This window comes from Pinus tabuliformis, chromosome 2_2 (genome assembly GCF_031772625.1).
Source record: "Pinus tabuliformis cultivar Carrire ecotype Pingquan chromosome 2_2, CPIR1, whole genome shotgun sequence".
Classification (NCBI taxonomy): domain Eukaryota; kingdom Viridiplantae; phylum Streptophyta; class Pinopsida; order Pinales; family Pinaceae; genus Pinus; species Pinus tabuliformis.
This window is the reverse complement of record NC_142300.1, coordinates 1,176,637,520-1,176,651,713: the sequence shown is the minus strand read 5'-3', so window position 1 is coordinate 1,176,651,713 and position 14,194 is coordinate 1,176,637,520. Positions and strand designations below refer to the sequence as shown.

General features: G+C 37.1%; 1 pseudogene; it reads right to left on the bottom strand.

The window, feature by feature from the left end:
* Positions 1 to 1,420: 1,420 nt before the first annotated feature.
* LOC149197664 (UDP-glycosyltransferase 76C1 pseudogene) lies at positions 1,421 to 1,960 on the bottom strand (annotated as a pseudogene).
* Positions 1,961 to 14,194: the final 12,234 nt, after the last annotated feature.

Genomic DNA, 14,194 nt, shown 5'->3' with positions numbered 1-14,194 from the left:
CTACTTTTAGGTCATTGAAGCTATAATTTTTTTAGATATTGAATGAAAAAAAAATATTGCATTATTTAATAATGATGTTTTACATCATTTATTTTGGTTTGATATTACACTAGTGTGTGCTAACCTTCTCTTTCATATTACTATCCTAACATACAAGGTTCAACGAGAGATGGAGCATTGCCAACAACTTCTTTAATACTTGCATGGGCTTCCCTATACAATGTGTAGAGTACCTATTGTCCCTCCTAGCCCATTTCGCTCACTTGGATTACATGTCCCTTTGTTCTCACCTCAATCACTTAGATCTAACCACAAAATCCAGTTATGTCAGCAATAGGACATATCCAAAAATTGGTCAATTGAGAATGTTAAGTGTATATACACATTGTACTAGTTAGTCCCTCACATAATGAAGGATGCTTTTCCACCTTTGCGTTGTTACCTTGTAGTGCCCAAGCTCTTAAACACCATCTACGAGTAAATGAAACCTAAACCTAATAACTATTGACATCAATCCACCGCACCTATGGGTAAATGAGAAAAAGCTACCAATAGTTATAATAAGCCTCCATTATTGATGTGCACATTGTTCTTGACGTTATTGTTTTAGGCATTAGCTGCTTTTTTATTATATTTTTCATTATTTGTTTGAATATAACTTATGAAGTCATTATGATAGTTGATTTAACTTCAATCTATTGAGAAATTTATTTTCTCAATATGATAATTAAAATTATGCTATTACAACTTATCATTTTTCAAAAAAGCAAATCAATCTATTTTTTTTAATAAAATTTAAAATAAACATTAGTTAAAATTATTATTAAATATAAATTCCATAAACTATAATATAAGTATATTTTTCTAAACACCAAAACTATGAGATTACAACCAACCTACCTTTTCTCAAGAAAGCACGCAAATATTTTATTTCTTAATAAAATTTAATTAAAAATATTATAACATATAATTTTTCTTTTGCTAAAAACAACCTGTCAATATTTTACCTTTTAATAAAATTTTAAATTTAAAATATTATAGAATATAAATTCCATAAATTGTAATATAATAATATCTGACTCTATTGTACATATATTACATTGCTAAATAAATAGTTGTGTGTATGCGATAATGGATCTTCTCAAAATGGTATATGGTATTGTTGACCGTGGAGTGCGAATTCACATCATCATTCAGGCATTCGATTATTTCTGTTTAAAAATAAACTAGTTTACCAACTCAATAAAAGATACATAATAACCATACATATTTCATAAATGCCATTCTCAGCTTCTTATTTTATACATAATCATCGGATTCACGGTGACCATAGAAATATCTTTCTGAGAAGTACAATTAATTTTTAGCAAATTTTGGGTACCGGTGATAGTTTGTGAACTTCTTTGAGATTTGACACTGCTCATACTTCTGATCCAACTCCTTCGGTGCATGTTGTCTTAATATAATCGACCAAACGTTGCAGGTTAACCCAAGAGGATCCTCCCTCACTTGCTTCTTGCCTTATCGTTTCTCTAACTTTTTTACTCTTTTTCCTCTTCTTTTCCCCTTCTTTGCTTCCCACCAGAGATTTGACAGCTCTTGCAATCTCTCCCCGCTCTATCACTCCATCGTCTCTACATGTCTCTAACCCTAATCCAATCTTCCACTGGTTAACCATAAGCATTCTATTGGTGTATTGATCATGCTCCTGTGGAAAAACCAACATGGGGACCCCCAAACTCAGGTTCTCCATTGTTGAATTCCAACCCCCGTGGGTGAAGAAACCCACAACGGAAGGATGAGATAAAACTAATAATTGAGTACACCACGGAACCACCAGGCCTTGATTTTTCGTTTTCTCCAAAAGGCCCTCTGGTAGAACGTCGCCATCATCATCAGAACCTAACATACCTGGACAGACTACCCACAGGAAATTCTGCCCACTTTCCAATAAACCCATCGCTATCTCTTCCACTTGAGTTCTGGACATGCGAACTACGCTTCCAAAGGAAACGTAGAGAACAGAGCATCTCGCCTTATGTTGGTGTACATGCACTTAGACTAGCTGTGTTGGTGTACATGCACCTAGATTAGCTCCAGTTAACTTATTGCTTGCATGTGGCACATGTACACATTAGCATAAGATAAAGCACACTTAGCTTTAGTTAGCTTTAGTTATTGCATGTACAACTAAGCTTAACTTAGTTTCTTTTATGTATTTATTCTAAAACTAATATTGTAATTTTCATTCTTTTCTCAATTCTTGCTTTCTTCCTTCCTTCTCTTGCAAGCTTGTTTATTGTTTTGTAGATCTAGATCTGTGTATCTCAAAAATCTTACATGGTATCAGGGCACAGGGATTTGTAATCAGTGCACAAGAAATTTTATTTGCAGGTTCAGAAGATTGAAGCAACAACAAAGAATAGAGTCTAAATTGGAGTTTCCACAATCGACAATTCTCACTCCATATAATTATTCCGAATGGAAGCCAAAGATTCAACTTCATCTCAGAAGTAGAGGCTTATTTCGAATAACCATGGAAACGGAAGTTGAACCAACATCGGCAATGGAGAAAACAAGATACTTCAATCGCATGGACGAGGCCTTCGACATCCTATGTTTATCTATTTCTCCGGAACTGCTATTTCATGTTCAATCATGTTCAACTCCAAATGAAGTATGGAAAATTTTGGAAGGATTGTTTGGAAAACAAGATGAAATGCAAGGTCACATTCTCGAAAATGAGTTAAACTCATTATATCCGAGAAACTTTGAGAACATTCAATATTTTTTCACAAGGTATAAAGCCTTGTTGGTTCAGCTGAAAGGATGCGGGATCAACAAATCCAAGCAAGAAAATTAGTTGATTCTTTCCATTTTATCAAAACTTGGTCCAGAGTATGCATTATTCGTCTCTACATTCCACACGGTCAGATCTGCAACTGGTGCAGCTTGGAAGATGCCCTCACTGGATTCTTTTATTCAGTCTTTGATTGCTCTTCATTCTGCACCACAAGAATGGATCATCGATTCAGGAGCTTCACATCATATGGCTTCTTCAAAGGAATCCTTTTCTTCTCTACATGCATACTTAGGTCCTCCCATTCTCATGGGGGATAATTCTGCAGTTGTAGCAACTGGACAAGGAAGAGTGCAATTCGAAGATGGAAGTTTTGAAAATGTCTTGCATATTCCAAGGCTTTCTGTGAATCTTCTTTGAGTGTATCAGATGACACACACAGGCAACGGAAGGAAAGTGGAATTTACCCGAGATTCCGTGAGCATTTATGACATGCAAACCAATTTGAAGGTTGCATCTGGCAAGGTAAATGATCAATCTCGTCTGTATACATTTTCTGATTTTGTTCCTCAATCAGATTCTATTTTGCTACTTATGCATGCAAATGAAAAAAGTAGGATTTGGCACAAGAGGTTTGGGCACTTGGATTTCAGATATATGCAACAACTTAGTAAGCAAGGGATGGTCAAAGGATTGCCAAGCATTGAATTTTCAGATGGCGTTTGTAATGGATGTGCTCTTGGAAAGCATCCACAAGAAAAATTCGAGAAGGGGCATGCATGGAGAGCCTCTTCACCTTTGGAACTTGTACACAGTGATCTCATGGGTCCATTTCCGGTGCTTTCAATGAGCAAAGCAAGATATGTGTTGTCATTTATAGATGATTACACGAGATTCACTTGGGTTTACTTCTTGAAACTCAAGTCTGAAGTTTTTCAAAATCTAAAGATTTTCAAAGCGCATGCAAAAAATCAGTCTGGAAAACGCATCAAAATACTCCGCACAGATAATGGGAGGGAATATGTCAACAAAGATATCAAGAATCTTTGTGATGAAGCAGACATACAGTTGTAGCATACAGTTCCTTACACTCCACAGCAAAATGGCGTGGCTGAAAGGAAAAATCGATCTTTGAAAGAGATGGCTAATTTCATGTTGCATGCAAGATTTATTTCGTCGAAATTGTGGGCCGAAGCTATTAATTGTGCCTCATACATCCAGAACAGATCTCCTCATAAATCTGTTACTGGAAAAACACCTTTTGAGGCTTGGACTCGCATGCAACCTAAAGTTAGTCATTTCAACATTTTTGGATCTCGAGCATGGGCCCGCATTCCTCCAGAGAAGAGAAAGGCTTTGGAGCCTCAAAGCAAAGCATGCATGTTTGTTGGATATTGTGATGAAGTCAAAGGGTACATATTGCTTGATATCCACAATGAATAGCTCTTTATTGAAAGGAGTGTAAATTTTGACGAAGATATTTCGCATGCACCAGTAGATGAACTTGTTACCAACTTTTCATCACCACTCATTGATGAGTATGCAGACGAAACTTCAGACCAGCATTCTGATGAAGATGAGTCTTTTCCTGTGACCCCTATTAGACCACCAGTTGTTGAACATCGAGATCACACTTCTGCATGTAGTTCAGAAGATTCTCGACCACCTTCAACACAAAAAATGGCGCAGCATGAGTGATATCCTTGATGATCCTGCCTCTATCCCTCTGTTTGAGGAAGATCCACAAGCACTCTTAGCTATGGAGCCATCCATGCCCATGCACTGCGAACAATCTGTTTCGGCCCACAGACTTAGTGACGTGGAATTCACAGAAATTTGGTTATGCATGCACTCGGCTTTGAGATAAACTGATGGAAGAAATGGACCGAGTGAGTGGATTGGCGCTGCAGTTTCTGGAACTGCAGCGCTTGCTTCTCTTTCGAGTTCGTACACTGTATTTCCGATAATCCATTCTACCTCGTCTAGCAAAGCAATCTGTTGCACAACATCTCTATAAAATTCACTAGAAGTGTCTCCCGCCTGGATAATTGATGGCTGATCCTCAGGCTTCAATGGAGGAAGACTCGGAATATAATCAATAATCATTTTGGAATCTGTAAAAATAAATACGTGTTCGTTACATATCAAAAGACCTAAATCTTTTTTTTTTTTTTTTTTCAGTTCAAAAGTGAGGAGAGCAGTGCACCTTCTTTCTTTGGCGGAATGTGATTGTTGGAAATAATTAGGGAGAGATGTTTATGGATGGCATAAACGCTCACAGACTACAGCCAGAAACAAACGAAAGGAACTTTAAATTTCTTGGCGACGAGAGACGTCCAAGTAGGGAAGAAGCTGCCGATTAAAAGCGATAACAGGGGCTTGCCAACTTCTGTATGCAGGTGATTTTGTATCAGATCTTCCGCAGAATCTCTCATTTGGTACATTAAAAATGGGTAATATTCCGAAAAATTGGCCTATTGGTCAAAATCCAGCGTTAGGCCGTCTGAAACCTGTGCGAAGTGAATGTTTGAATTCGGACCAACTGAAATCCCGTCGTGATAAATGCGGGCTTGTTGGGGATTTTTCTGGTAAAATCCCAAAAACAAACAAACTGAACACACAGAGGCAATGCTCTGTTTCCTTCTCTCCACAGGATCTTTTGCACAGGGAAGCTTAAAAAAAAATTGTCTGAGAACAGAGTATTACATACCTAGAAAAAGATTTCTATTCATTAAACGTAAAGGCCTGATACATATTCATCCTCTTTTACTGAGAGGGATTTAGCAAAAATACATTCAACCAACAAAATATTTACTCTGTCTCCTCGTGAGAATTTACACTGCTGAGTAAAATTCTCTTTTTCTTTTACTGCTGTAAAACCCCTTTTACATTACTACTGTAAAAACTATTTTTACATATGCAGTAAAATTTTCATTACATTCCAATTTCAAAATAATAACTCATACAGTTATTCATATACCTGTGCGTTCTTTTCTTTTTCATTTCAATGCATATCCAATACATTCATAAAAGGTCAACACAAATCTATGCACTGTTGTGCATCTCCCTTGGTTTTTCCGCTGCTGCGAATCATCCCTTCATCCCATGTACAAAATAGATATTCAGGCACATTACACCTTGATTTTTTTTGGTTCGCACTGTTGTGCGATATCTCACCTTTCTTCACCACAGGTCAACTCATAAAAACATTTCTAAAACATATGCGCTACCTTGTTCTGTCTTTTTGCATTGTTGTGCAATATTTTCTCCTTGCATCATACATTGGGCAACTCATAACAAAATTACACTCGCAGATGCGTTCCCCTTTTTTTTACACCATGCACTGCTGTGAAACACCCTTGGTTTTCTTTGAAAGTCAACTGGGTTTTTTTTCGCTGCAGTTAAAACTATATTTTTTGTTTCTTCATTATGTAATATATAAACCCAAAACAAAAACATGTATGAAAAACAACGACTCCCAAAGCAAAGGAATTAAGTTTTACGTGCCGTAAAAAAAACTTAAATATTTTACCAACCACTATGACATTTTTATTAAATGCCTTAATATCAAAACCTGCGGTCAACCAAAATTGATTTTACTCCACGCAATGTATTTAATGCAAGCTTGTATGCAGGTTTGACTGATGCACGACGGAGATCGATGAAGGCAATCGAACGGTTAGAATGAATATCGGGAGCCCACTTCACGCTGAACTTTAGCGTCCGATAAACCAGTACAGAAGCGGAATTGGCTGAGGACGCGTGGCTGAAATTTGTTGGATCGGAGTCGATTATATGGAAACTGCTTTCACCGCAAAAGCGGTCCGAAATGCATCAAGTGGTTTGCTGGTTTCGCTGAGCGGTTTCGGGGTTGTACGTGCTGGCTGAGTTGCTGTCCAAGCTGCGTCCACGGTGCCAGCAGTTGGAATTAATATTCCAACACTCCCCTTTGATTTCAACTGCTGGGCATTCAAACATACCCAAACACTTCCTCACATAGAGGGATTCACCAACTGTTGTTACAAAGACATCTTCCTCACATAGAGGGATTCACCAACACTGCTTCTGATGCAGTTCCACAAACAACAAAATAGTCTTCCTCTTAACAGGGGGATTCACTTGAGATTGTGCTGAAGAGCACCTTCCTCTTTAATAGAGGGATTCACCAGTATATGCTGAAAAGAATCTTCCTCTTGACAGAGGGATTCACCATGACACTGTGCTGAAAAGCACCTTCCTCTTGACAGAGGGATTCTCCAACATGCCTTCTTCAGAGGCACTTCAATCTGTCTCTTACATTCATTTAGCACATACGTGCTGCAGCGTATTGCCTTTTTTTTCTCAACAGAACAACCGCAAAGATTTCACGCTGTTGTGTTTTCTTTGCATTACATTTCACTTGCGCTACTGCGCATTGCCTTCCTCTTGTTTTCACAATGAAAAACAACCAAAACTTCACGCTGCTGCCTGCTCCCCTTCATTGATTACAATCGCATTGCTGCTGTGTCTCACTTGCATTTCAGATGCAAACAAAAAAAACTGCATTTACATTTACTGCTGTAAAGAAAAATTTCTTTTACATGCGTTGCTGCCCGTTACATTTCATTTTCTTTAACAAAAAGAACTTCATGCTGCTGCATTTTTCATATTCACATTGTTGTGTGTTTTTACTACATATTCTACAACAACAAAAGCAAGACTTACATTACCCTTTTCACTGTTGTGTGAAAAATTTCATTGCATTCTCAAACACTGGGCATTTACGCTCTGCTCCATTGAAATACATCCTCCACGCAATCTCCATGCCGTGCAGACTTTTCTTCTCTGCTTTTATGGCAGATTTAATTCCATATCTCTCCCCTATAACAAGATCTTCATCAAAGAATGACTGTTAAAACAATTTAGCAATAATGATCAATAATTACATGCTCCCCCTAACTGTATGCATTGTTTTCTTTCAGCAAAGTTTCCTTAAAAGAAACTTAGATCAGCTTAAGAGCTCAAGGGACTTTCAGACTGTATTTCCTTCCTTCTCCATACTTGTGTAACTTTCTTCTTTTGCATGGGTCTAGCTTGTGTAAGAGCCCATGTTAAGTTACAATCACGTGCCATATACCCAATGTTATGACACTTGAAACATTCTACATTGTTCATGAATAAGAATTCATGATTTCTTCTTGTAAAATTGTTTCTTGGAGGTTGTCTGAGACTACAACATCTATCTCTATGAAATGCTCTACAGTCTTTTGCCATATGACCAAAGTTTGAGCAAGAATAACAATAACCAAAAAATGAACTTTGGTACCTGGGAGATGGAGGTTTCCTTGATGTACTTTTGAAGCCTTGCTGCCTTGAGATTCTTTGATGATAACCATTGCATCTTGCCTCTTTGACATCAACTACATTTCTTCTTGGAGCTGGTTTTCTGCTTGGAGTAGGATTTCTTCTATTGTAGCCTTGATCTTTCTCCTTGCCTTTGCTGGAACTAGGAGCATCACAATTTCTTTCTGGCTTCTTCACATCTCCTTTGCTTAAAGCATTTTCATTCTTGTTTGAGGGTTCACCTACATACCCAAGTCCTGATTTATCAGATGGAGATCTGTGATAGCTGAGCATGTCATCCAAGGCTTGAGAGCTCTTCATGATTTTATTCATCCCTTCAACCTTTTTCTTGAGGAGGACTACCTCTTCTTCCAATCTTTCACAGTCATTATTTTTCTTTGCAAGTTGTTCCTCAGTTTCTTCTTTTCTACGAGTAGCTTCAGCTGCTACTATTTTAAGGGAGATAATATCTGACTTCATTTTGGAGATTTCTGCTTGACTGCTCTCCATTTTCTTCTCAGCTTCTTGTGCCTGCTTCCTGGCTTCTTGTAGTTCAGACTTAAGGGAGGAGACCTCTACCTTGTACTGTCCAATCTCTTCTACAAGTTTGTTCACTCTCTTGTGCCTTTGTTCAAGTTGACTTGACAAGGTGTCTTCCTGCTTCTTTTCTCTATTCAACTGATTTGTCATGGATATGACTTCTTCATAATGTTTCCTCTTCCTTTCATCAAGTTCCTTCTTAAGCTTGGCGAGTTCTTCATCCCTTTCTTTTACTTGAAGTTTGATGAGGTCAACCTTCTCACATTCAGCTTCTATGATGGGTTCAGAATTTTCTTCTTCACTGATGGTCATGGTCAGTGCTCCCTTTGCATGAAGGTCATGAAGTCTGTCCCAAATATCCTTTGCTGATGAATATTTTCGTAGATGCTTATTTATAGAATCAGGCAGTCCATCCAAGATAGTCTTTGCTGCTTTTGCATTGTACTCCTTGGATTCTCTATCCATCTTGCTATCATCAATCACTGATTCCCAAATTTCAATCCCTTCAGACCGTAAGAAAGCCCTCATTTTTATTTCCCATATATCAAAGTTCCCATCGAACCTTGGAGCCTCAAATAGAATGCTTTTAAATAGATTGTCTTCTATTTTAGTAGAAGAGGGAGACACATTTTTAGGAGGATTGGAGGCTTTCTTCTTTGACCTTGCCATTCTTAACTATGTTTAAAATACCTAACTGTGTTTTTAAATGACTCACTGTTTCTTCAACAACAACACATAAAATTAATCTGAGAAATACATGAATCATTTTGCTGAGTCTTCACATTGCTGGAGAAGACTTGCTGCTGCAACAAGATTCTTTCCTTCAGCTTCTTTGACACTTTTAAAGAGCCTGAACTAGCTCTGTCACCATCAAAGAGCCTGGACCAGCTCTGATACCACTGTTGGGGATCTTTCTGGTAAAATCCAAAAAAAAAACAAACTGAACACACTGAGGCAATGCTCTATTTCCTTCTCTCCACAGGATCTTTTGCACAGGGAAGCTTAAATTTTTTTTTTCTAAGAACAGAGTATTACATACCCAGAAAAATATTTCCATTCATTAAACGTAAATGCCTGATACATATTCATCCTCTTTTACTGAGAGGGATTTAGCAAAAATACATTCAACCAACAAAATATTTACTCTGTCTCCTCCTGAGAATTTACAATGCTGAGTAAAATTCTCTTTTTCTTTTACTGCTGTAAAACCCCTTTTACATTACTATTGTAAAACTATTTTTACATATGCAGTAAAATTTTCATTACATTACAATTTCAAAATAATAACTCATACAATTATTCATATACCTGTGCGTTCTTTTCTTTTGCATTTCAATGCATATCCAATACATTCATAAAAGGTCAACACAGATCTATGCACTATTGTGCATCTCCCTTGGTTTTTCCACTGCTGCGAATCATCTCTTCATCCCATGTACAAAATAGATATTCAGGCACATTACACCTTGATTTTTTTTGGTTCGCACTGTTGTGCGATATCTCACCTTTCTTCACCACAGGTCAACTCATAAAAACATCTCTAAAACATATGCGCTCCCCCGTTCTGTCTTTTTGCACTGCTGTGCAATATTTTCTCCTTGCATCATACACTGGGCAACTCATAACAAAATTACACTGGCATATGCGTTCCCCTTTTTTTACACCATGCACTGTTGTGCAATACCCTTGGTTTTCTTTGAACGTCAACCGGGTTTTTTTTCGCTGCAGCTAAAACTATATTTTTTGTTTCTTCATTATGTAATATATAAACCCAAAAAAAAAACATGTATGAAAAACAACGACTCCCAAAGCAAAGGCATTAAGTTTTACGTGCCGTAAAAAAAGCTTAAATATTTTACCAACCACTATGACATTTTTATTAAATTCCTTAATATCAAAACATGCGGTCAACCAAAATTGATTTTACTCCACGCAATGTATTTAATGCAAGCTTGTATGCAGGTTTGACTGATGGACGGCGGAGATCGATGAAGGCAATCAAACAGCTAGAATGAATATCAGGAGCCCACTTCACGCTGAACTTTAGCGTCCGATAAAACAGCACGGAAGCGGAATTGGCTGAGGACGCGTGGCTGAAATTTGTTGGATCGGAGTCGATTATACGGAAACTGCTTTCACCGCAAAAGAGGTCCGAAATGCATAAAGTGGTTTTTTGGTTTCGCTGAGCGGTTTCGGGGTTGTACGTGCTGACTGAGTTGCTGTCCACGCTGCGTCCACGGTGCCAGCAGTTGGAATTAATATTCCAACAGGGCTTTCATCATTTTGGAGTGATTCGATTCGATGTTGATGAAGGTGACATGAATGCCTTTGGAAGAAATCATCTCAGAGAGTCGTATCAGTGGAGTTATGTGGCCTTGAACTGGGTATGGTATAACCAAAGCATGGGGAGCCATAGTGAGTAGAAGATCACAATTTTCTTTTTGATTGTGAAATTAGCACTGGGAACCCCTCGGTGACGTAGTCTTAATAGAGTGGTTGAAGTTTGAAGAGTAGGCAGAAAGATCTTTGAGAAAATATAAAAAGAAGTTTGAAGAGTAGGTTCACCTGTGGAGAAAATATAAAAAGAAGTTTAAAGAGTAGGTTCACTTGTGGAAATGATTTTTGTGTTTTTGTTTTTATGCTTTTATAGATTTTTTTTTTTTTGGAATTAATGGTTGTTATTTATAGTTATTATTGTGATTCTGGAGATATTAGTCTAGAAACTATTGATTCCTATATTATGAATTGGAATCATAATCTAGATATATTGAAATCAACATGTTAGATACTGTATACTAATCAACCTGTTATATACTGTATATTATAGCTATTGTGATCAACAATAAATCAATGTGATTTATGGGGTGTGCAACTATTGTCTCTCTCACTGCTCTCTTCAAATTTCTATCGATTTCAATATACACCATAACTAGTTTCTATTTAAATTTTCTTGTACCATCATCTAGGGGTCATACTTCGATGATTTTGAATCAATAACGACTACAAGTTCTTTTGTACCACTCATCTGGGGGTCATACTTAAGACGATTTTGAATCAAATAACAACTATGTTTACATATTCAAATAGTGTTACCTTTTAACGTTATGTAATGTAATGCAGCAGAGGGAAATAGGCTCTATGATGTGATGTAACAAAGGTAAACCCTCTATGACGAAGTTATAGTAGAATGCTTGAAGGAAGAGTAGGTGGGAAAAAGACAAAATCTGAAATGAAACACTATTGAGCTTTAATGCTTAAACTAACTCGAAGTCTAGGAATTCGTTCTGCATGTGTATTGCAGGGTACTTATCGTTTATGATGTCATTGCGTATGCAAATGAAGACCAGAGGCGATTTGGCACGTCTTCTCTGCACACCTTTTATTTGCTGTTATGAGATACGTCTTTTCTGCACACCTTTTATTTGCTCTTATGAGAGGTATGGTAACACAGCAACCAATATATACAATACAATGTTATAAGGCAACTAATTGGCTTCAGTATATGTTACTTATATGTTATTGGTTGGGTTTACATAAGTACATTATTAAAAGATGACATATAGGGTTGTGTAATATATGTTATTAGTTAAATTAAAGTATATTATTTTATTGATGAGTTATTGTTGGGTCCCTATAATACTAGTGATTACCCCATTACTATTGTAGTTATACCCCTTATTTATATCTTTGTGCCCCTATTACCCCCATATTGTTATTTCTGTGCCCCATAGAATCCCTCTATTGTTATTTTTGTGGCTTTATATTATTATTGTTAGGTCGGCTGGATTATATTGTGACTCCTTAGACTCCTATATATAGAAAGGAGGTTTTGTCATTTGTATCATCCAAGAATTGTTCATTTATGTAATGTAAAGGAAGCTTCCCCCTCTAAGAGGCTGAATTCTAAGGCGTTGATCTATCTTTTCTATCTTTTCTTAAGCTGGTTTCATAACATTTGGTATCAGAGCTTTGGATTATAGGGTTTCGCTGCTCCAAACAGGTCATTGTGGCATTTTCGCTATAACGTTTTTCCTGTGACGTTTCAGAAGCCGCAAAAATACCCATGTTAGAAGAAATCGCGCTGAACCTTGGGTCCAAATTTCAGAGTTTTTCGCGCGATATTTGGGGAGATATGATCTAAGGAAGTTGGTCTTTTTCCAGACTCCTGAATTAATTTCAAAACAGGTGACCTGGGGAAAATCGTCATAACTTTCTCTCTGGGGATCGGATTGAAATTTCGTAAGAAGGTACAGAAAGAGGACGGACTGTAGATTCTTGTGTGTGTGTTTCAGATTCAAAGGTTGAAACAGTGACTTGTGGCACGTCGTACAAGTTTGCTTTACTGAACCAATATAAAAGCCAGTCACTGTGGGAGATTTCACATAACTCTTCCTTGGGGAATCCAATTTGGCTTAGACTTATGGCATTGGAAAGAGGACACAGAAGGCTACTACAGGTAGCAATTTCAGAGCTATATGATCTGAAATTACAGAGATACATCAGATTTAATATGAGGCTTCTATAAAGTGAAAAAAGGTGTGTATTTTTTTTTTTTAATTTTGTGAAAGCTTGGTTTAACGGAATTCAAAGGGCATAGTAAAGCATTATTATCGGTAACTGATACCCCGAGGAAAGAAAATGAAAACACCTAGTAAGGAACCTGAGAGCTCTAGCATGACTCATGATGAAGAGGAAGAAATGCTACATGATATATCAAAATTACAAGAACAAGTGCAACAAATGTCACGCTCACAAAAGTTAACAGATGCTAAGATAAATGGCGTGGAAGCTAAGATAAGTGGCATGGAATCTAAGGTAAATGGCGTGGAATCTAAGATAAAGGGCATGGAAGCTAAGATAGATGATTCGAAGACATATTTGAAGAGAGACATGACAGATTTGAAGACAGACATGGAAGAATTGAAGAAGTTGCTACAAGAAAGGGTCACTAATGGTGAAAAGGTAGTAAATGAAACTCATGATTAGAACAAAAGAAATGTTAATCATGATTCCATAGATGCTAATGTTGGATTAAACAATCACCATATTCCAAAAATCGATATGAGGAATTTTGATGGCAAGGATCCCGCCACATGGATATTACAAATGGAGCAATTCTTCGATCTCAATAATGTGCAAAACACACAAAAGGTACGTATGGCAACTGTATATTTGGAACCGAATCAGTTTGTATGGTATCAATGGCTTTGTTCTCGTAAACAATTTATTACTTGGGCAATTTTTACTGAAGAAATAATAGCACATTATGAAGATACAAAAAGAAACACTTTTTTTAGCCAATTGATAAGTCTCAAACAAAAGGGTTCAGTAATGGAGCACATTGAGGAGTTCCAAAAATTGAACATAAGGGTAAAAGATATTCCAGAGGAGCATAGGATTGATGTGTTCATAGGGTCTTTAAAGGATAATATCCAACATGATGTTCGCCTTTGGGAACCTGATTCATTAGAGAAGGCATTCAGGTTAGCAAGAAAATGTAAAGCAAAATTATGGCAACCAGGAAGCATACCA